General features: G+C 42.6%; 1 long non-coding RNA gene across 1 annotated transcript; it reads right to left on the reverse strand.

Moving 5' to 3' along the window:
- Positions 1–2,399: 2,399 nt before the first annotated feature.
- On the reverse strand, positions 2,400–6,071 carry Gm23952. Its single transcript, XR_382356.2, has 3 exons — positions 5,962–6,071; positions 5,357–5,550; positions 2,400–5,253 (listed from the first exon to the last, which is right to left on the reverse strand). It is a non-coding gene; the product is annotated as a predicted gene, 23952 (long non-coding RNA).
- Between the last annotated feature and the right edge of the window lie 804 nt (positions 6,072–6,875).

Here is a 6,875-nt window from a genome sequence, read left to right on the forward strand (position 1 = left end):
TCCCTACCAAAATCAGACTGTCTTATTACAGCAGGGTTAAGGAGAGAGGCTTTGCATGCTCTGTGCTTCCTTTCCAGGACTGTGCCAGCTAGGGTGCACCTTCCCATCCCATTGCCTCTGTCCACAGGAGAGCTCGCTAGCTATTACACTTCCTTTCTCAGGTCCGGAAATACAGACCTATTTCTGAAGAGCAGATTTTTGGTTTGCTCTCAGCTGCAGGTCGTCCCTGAGTACAAAAGCCTTCAGTTGTGTATTCAGTCAGTGATCCTTCACCTTTCACTAGGGATCACCTCCTGGGTCCAGAGGGCAACAAGACTAAAGGAATTCCTGTCTTCAAAAGAACTCACAATATAAAAGAAATAGTGCGACACATTTAAACATAGTCTATGTCTACAGTGTGTACTGTCCTTTGTCTCAGAGAAGGGGATCTTAATGCCTGCCCTATCATGTGTGCTAATAACATTAAATAGTGAACTCCAAAGGTTTATCATAAAATAGTCATGGCTTGTCATACTTGGTTTTTGCTCTCAAAGTGTCTCAAAATTAAATGTTATTTTCCACTGCCTTTTCTGATCATTCATTGCACTGCTATAGTGATGGATAATTTTAATCCACAATTTTTTTCTCAGCTGTAGAAACTTCCCCAATTTTTTCATGAGTTATCCAGTACTTTTGGAAAATAGTTTCAATCTCTTGCTAACTAGCCCTCATGGTCCATGAGGACTTTCTATGTTTCCTCCAAACCTTCCATTTTTGAATTAATTTAATGATTTCATATATTTTTGAGAACTCTGTACAGGAGAACTGTGTCCACTTCAGTCATGCCCCAGCCTCTCAGCTCTTCCCATCCCCCCCACCAACTCATGGTTTCTTCATTGTTGCACATTTATGTGTGTATAATAAGTTCAGGGTCTGAGATGCAAGTTCTGGAAGAGAGCAAAGAGCAATAGTGACATCTCATCTTGTTGGTGGAGACTCTTGAGATCTGGGAAAGGGAGATTTCCCAGGCATCAGGACTGTTTTAACTGTAGCCCTTGGAAGAATCATTATTAATCCAAGTGTTACAAGTTCATTTAAATTAAGTTCACACTTGGACACAAAAATGTCTATGTGTGTTGTCAATGATTCCTTTTAATAGCCCCCATCGCTCTGAAAGGGGAGTGTCTTAGAGCTTCCATTGCTGTAAAGAGACAACATGAACAAGGCAAGTTATAAAATATAAATGGGGACTGGCTTACAGGTTCAGAAGTTCAGCCCATTATCACCACAGCCAGAAACATGACATCTTTCAGACAGGCATGGTACTAGAAAAAAATGCTAAGAGTTTTATGCCTTGATCAGAAGCCAGCCAGGAAAAGATTAGTTCATGCAGGTAGGAGGATCTCAAGGCCCACCCATAAAGTGATACAATTCCTCTGACAAGACCACTTATTCCAACAAGACAAACTTCTTAATAATGTCACTCCCTGTGGGCCAAGCATTCAACCACAAGAGTATAAGGGGGCAAATCTATTTACAAGACCACACTGAGTATAAATGGCACTGCAATTGCAAGAGATTTTCACATGATAATGTTGCCTTGATTTAAGGCTATGCCCAAACTTTCAAAGACCCTTTCCCACAAAAATGACTCTTAAAGCAGTCTTGTTGTTCTGTGATGCCAGACTCCATTGTCTGTTATATAAATGATCCATGTTCCACATGTCAATCTAGACTCAGCAGAAAGACAATCTCTCACCCTTGGAAGGCCCGAACCTAGAAATGAAGCTGCTGTTGTTGATTGCAGAGAATACTGGCAAAGTATTGGTGGGGAGTCATTCATGGCCCAGTACTTAGGAATGTATTTGACACAGTGCATAAGTTTTAAAGCCAGGCCTGTCAACTAGCAATGCAAGTGCTGTCTATCAGTGTACTACACCTGGTGGTATATGTACCTCCTCAGTTTCTCCGGGAGCTCAAACAAGGCAGTGATGAGGTTGCAACTCATGGAGATCTGGGAAGTTCTTTAGGGTAGCAGTCTTCAGCTTCCACACGGACCAGCCATCCTTACCAAGGTGATGCCAAAATATGGCAATGCCACACAGGATGACCTCAGGGGAGTGTTTGCACTTAAACTCATCCAGAAGAAACTTACACTTGGGATTAGAGTAAACCTTAGGCTGAGCTGTCAGTGCAGACTTTCCTTTCTCCAACCTCTTAGTAGGTGGGAAATTAGCCATCTTTCCTCTTTCCACTCACTCTGGGGATTCTGCTTATTATCTTTTCTACCTTGCTCTTTCCATGGGGTAGCCATTGTAGATTGGCTCCCTACAAGCTCCCTAGCATCAAACTGCAGATTCATCTCAAGACATCCCTGAAATGAAATTGCTTAATAACGATGAGGAAACATCATTTGGTACCGTACAGAAGGCCTGGAGAAAAGAAGGGCCCTGACCTGTCATGGAGTGCCACAGGCTGGCTCAGTTGGCTTCTCAGCCCTCTGGAGAAATCAGTGTCCTAGTACTCAGGTGGGAAAGGAGTTGGTGAGTGACAAACAGACACGAACACCAGAGAGTGTTGGAACTGAATGTAATTTTCCAAAGCGAGCATCAGATTTACATTACAGAAGAAAATAAGGAAGTTAGGTGATAGATACATTGAGGTGATCTGATGCATCATGATTCTTTACACAAAACAGAGTAATGCATACATAAAGACTGAAAGGAACCAGTCAGTGGCTACAATTGAGATAAAAGTGGCCCTATCTAAAGTCAGCTATTCTAGGAGCCTGCTGAGGATTTCATACCCTAGTCACAATTCTAGTCTATTGTATAAGCCACCAACAGGGGGCTTCTTCTCTTGCTAAACTTTTCCTGAATAATGCAATACTCTAGTTCCTCCTAAACCACAACCCTCCTACTTCCTAGACCATTGAAAATTCCAGCATATGAGAGTGACTTGGCTGTTATTCTAAGTTTACTTTGTAGAACTTGCCCTGAGATTTCTACTCTTACCCAGTAAACTGCAATGCCTGATTTGTTTCACTATCTCTTTCAACACTGAAGGCATTTTTGTCTGAATAAGTCAAATCATTCCTTCGGGGCACCTATAATGAAACAATCCTGAAAGAAAGCACTCTAAGCCCATCACTGACCATGGCCAGGACCTATCTGGACCACATCCCTGTTATGGAATGACAAAGACTCTCCAGGAGACCAGTTTCTGTGAAACTTTGTATCTCAGGACTACAGCCAAGCTATTGGACTTGTCATGCACACTCCACTGGAATGGGTGTGGCAATGGAGCCAGACCAGGATTCAGAATATCATGATGCCAACCAGTGCTACTTGCCTGTGCACCTGGAAAGTCCTCAACTTATCTCAGTGACCAGCTGACCTAGGTTTCCCCTCGACAGCTCTCCTGCCACTTGAGTGGACTGTATGTCATGCATGATGCTCAAGGTGAGGGCACCCAGGTGCTCCCCGGAGAAATGATGTCACAGAAATAATCATTTCTGATAGGTTGCTTCAAACATACCCTACTCTTTCACCAGTATCCCTAAAGTTTTTCCTGAATTTTCTTTTAATTTTTTATCCTGTTTTGCCTTACTTGCATTCTTCTTATGTCACCAGGTCTAAATCTCACTGCCATCTTTGGCTAGTGTCACTCTAACTGTTCGAGCCCCTTCCTGCCCAGAAGGATGTAGGAAAATCTCAAAAAAGGAGAAGAAAAAGGAGTATGAAGAGGAGGATAATGAGAAGGAGATGAAGAACAGGAAGACAAAGTACAAAACCACACTTCAAGGGACAAGGCTGTCCAGAAATCATTATCACCAGGGTCACTGCACACACACAGCCCCCACTCCCACACAAAACAAACAAACACACCATAAATTTAAAGATCCAAAAGATGCAATGATAGTAACCAGGAAGGAGCAATATACATTTCATTCCTGTTCTTGGATGGAACTGGAGCACCCTTCAGGTTGGAATATCTTTCTGCATGATACTTAGGTCTGGACAAAGAGTGGAGTTAATGTGCATACACTATCAAAAGCAGCAGGAGCTGTCACTTTGGCCCAAGGATTTTCTGATAACTGTTTATATGCCTGGGGTCACACATGAAGTCCAACTCTGCTTTCAATAGGTGTACCCCTCAATTTTAGAAACTCAGCAAGGTGCATATATAGAATTCCTTCCCAGGAAAAGTATAGACTATGGACTCTAAGGAAAAGCTCTCTAACAGACCTGGTTCTTAGCCTGGTGCTCTGAGTATGGGAAGCCTAGACCATCACAGACTCAGAGTGATTTCTGTCAGGGCAGAGATTATGCCTCCAATGTGTCTTGTGTTGGAAAGAAGGGAATTACTAGGAGACCTGAGTCTTCCTGTATTTCCCTTTAATTGAGGGTTGGGTGGAGTATAATCTCTTTGTGACTGTACAGGAGCCTCAGTTAGACCAGGAGAGATGGAGCTGGAAGCAGACCTACCTGGATGTTGCTGTATACAAGAGTATTGCAACATGTAAGAGCAGAGCCTCCTGCTACCATGGTAAGCAGAACTCTGGTGCCCCTGGGATTGGCAGCACTATATGCTTGTTTGGAACCCACAGCCCCATTAGTACACCATGAAGTCAAGAGTGAGATGAATCTCCTACAGGAGACTTGAAATTTAAGAGACCTGGGGTGAGTCCTGTTCTGGACTTGGTTATTTTTAATAAATGTGGCAAAGTTAGGAAGACCAGGTTCTTGACCAAGACTTGACTTGGGGCTCCTGGCTAATCCAGGAAAGAGAGCTGGAGTTTCCCCAGAGCTATGATAAATTTCAGGTCCAAAGGACAAACAGGATTCCTTGAGGATAAGTGTGACCAGAGGCAAAGTGCTCCCTTCATGAGTACACTTCAAGTCTCTTCTTCATATTTCACTTCATGAAGACAGATGTCTACATCATTGACAATGAACTCACAGAGGCCATACCTTTGTTCATAAGAGCACAAGTATATTTACCAAAGAGGTGGGTCAGGAAAATGTTACTAAATATTTAGGTGTAATAATCCAGGGTGTGCTCTACTTCCTGGCTCCGGAGGAACTCTGATAAATTCGAGAAGTCCATGAAGAGGGAGGGATGACAACATTGCCCACTGACATCTTCTCCCCATGAATGTATGCTCTTCCTGTTCTCATTGGCAGACCTTGGTCCCTCTAAGACTAGAGAGCAAACTCTCTCCTTAGGCTGCCTAGGCTCAGTTCACAGTTGAGGAGGATCCAGCAGGGACACCTGTGAAACACAGGACAGCACAGCTTACACATGGTCTCGGCTCTAGCCCATGAGGGTTTGGTTTAGAGTAGGGCTCCATGCAACCCAGGAGGACACAGCTTACAGGAGGCATCCACTGCAGTGCAGAAGAGCATGGGTTATAGCCTGGGTCCACTGCAGCCTCCCAGCTGGACTTCCCACCCTTCTGCTCATGACGATGAAGAACAGGAAGATTGAGACCTCTTTTTCTCCCAGGAAACGTAAGGAAATATTGGGCTTGCAGGGAACTGAAGATGTAGTCTTGACACCTCCTAGGAGCTGAGAATAATCAGCATTTGGGTAAGTGCATAGCCTGCTGCAACAGCTGTTTGTGCCATCACATCTCCCAGAACAGCTAAGACCTCTCTGCAGGCTCCTCCCCCTTCATTTATTCTATGAAGCCACAGTCACTTTGATACCCAAAACACACAAAGATACCACAAAGAAGGAGAACAGTTTTGCTCATGAATATTGATTCAAACATACTCAAAAATTTCTAGAAAACTGAGTTCAAGAACACATGAGAACCATCATTCACCAGAAACAAACAGGCTTCATTCTAGAGATGCAAGGTTGCTTCAATATACAAAAATCCATTAATGTAATGCATTATATAAACAAACACAAAAGGAAAAAAATCACATGATCATCTAATTCAATGCAGAAAAAGAATTTGACAAAATACAATACCTCTTTGAGGGAAGCCATTCCGGGCTCCCTGGCCAGCTGGACAGAAATCTACTCCAGGCTGTAAACAAGCCCATGTTTGGTGCATGGCCCGCCCTTAATTCCTGATTGGCTGAGCAAGCCTGCCTGGTGAGGTGATGTGACCTGTGGTGATTGGTGGGGGTGTGGTTGTGGCTGGAGTGGAGAAAAACACTTGTAACTAGAGAGGCAGGGGATTTGAAGAAAGAAGCTGCCTGAGTAAACTGCTTTAAGTAGAAGCGGTGGTTGTGTTTTGCTTGCTTGCCGTGTTGGACGCGACACCTCTTCATGTTAAAAGTACTAGAAAGATGAGGAATTCATGGTCCATACCTAAATATAGTAAAAGCAATATACAGCAAACCAACAGCCAATATCAAATTAAATGGAGCGATACTTGAAGAAATTCCACTAAAATCAGGAATGAGACATGGCTGACCACTCTCCTTGTATCTATTCAATATAGTTCTTGAAGTTGTAGCTAGAGTAATAAGACAACAAAAGGATATCAAGGGGATAAAAAACAGCAAGGAAAATGTCAAGGTATTATTTGCAGATGATAACATAGAATACATAAGCAACCCTAAAAATTCTACCAATGAACTTTTACAGCTGAGAAACATCTTCAGCAAAATGGCTGCATGTAAAATTAACTTGAATCAGTAACTTGCATTTATACCAATGATAAAAGAACTGAGAAAGAAATTAGGGAAACAACATACATTATAATAGTCACAAATACTATAAAATATCTTGGAGTAACTCTAATCAAACAGGGGAAATATCTATATGACAAGAACTTCAAGTCTCTCAAAAAAGAAATCAAAGAAAACCTCAGAAAAAGGATTGATATTTCATGGTAATGGATTGGTAAGATTAACAGTCAAAATGGCCATTCTACC

Source organism: Mus musculus, chromosome 13, assembly GCF_000001635.26.
Source record: "Mus musculus strain C57BL/6J chromosome 13, GRCm38.p6 C57BL/6J".
Taxonomy (NCBI): domain Eukaryota; kingdom Metazoa; phylum Chordata; class Mammalia; order Rodentia; family Muridae; genus Mus; species Mus musculus.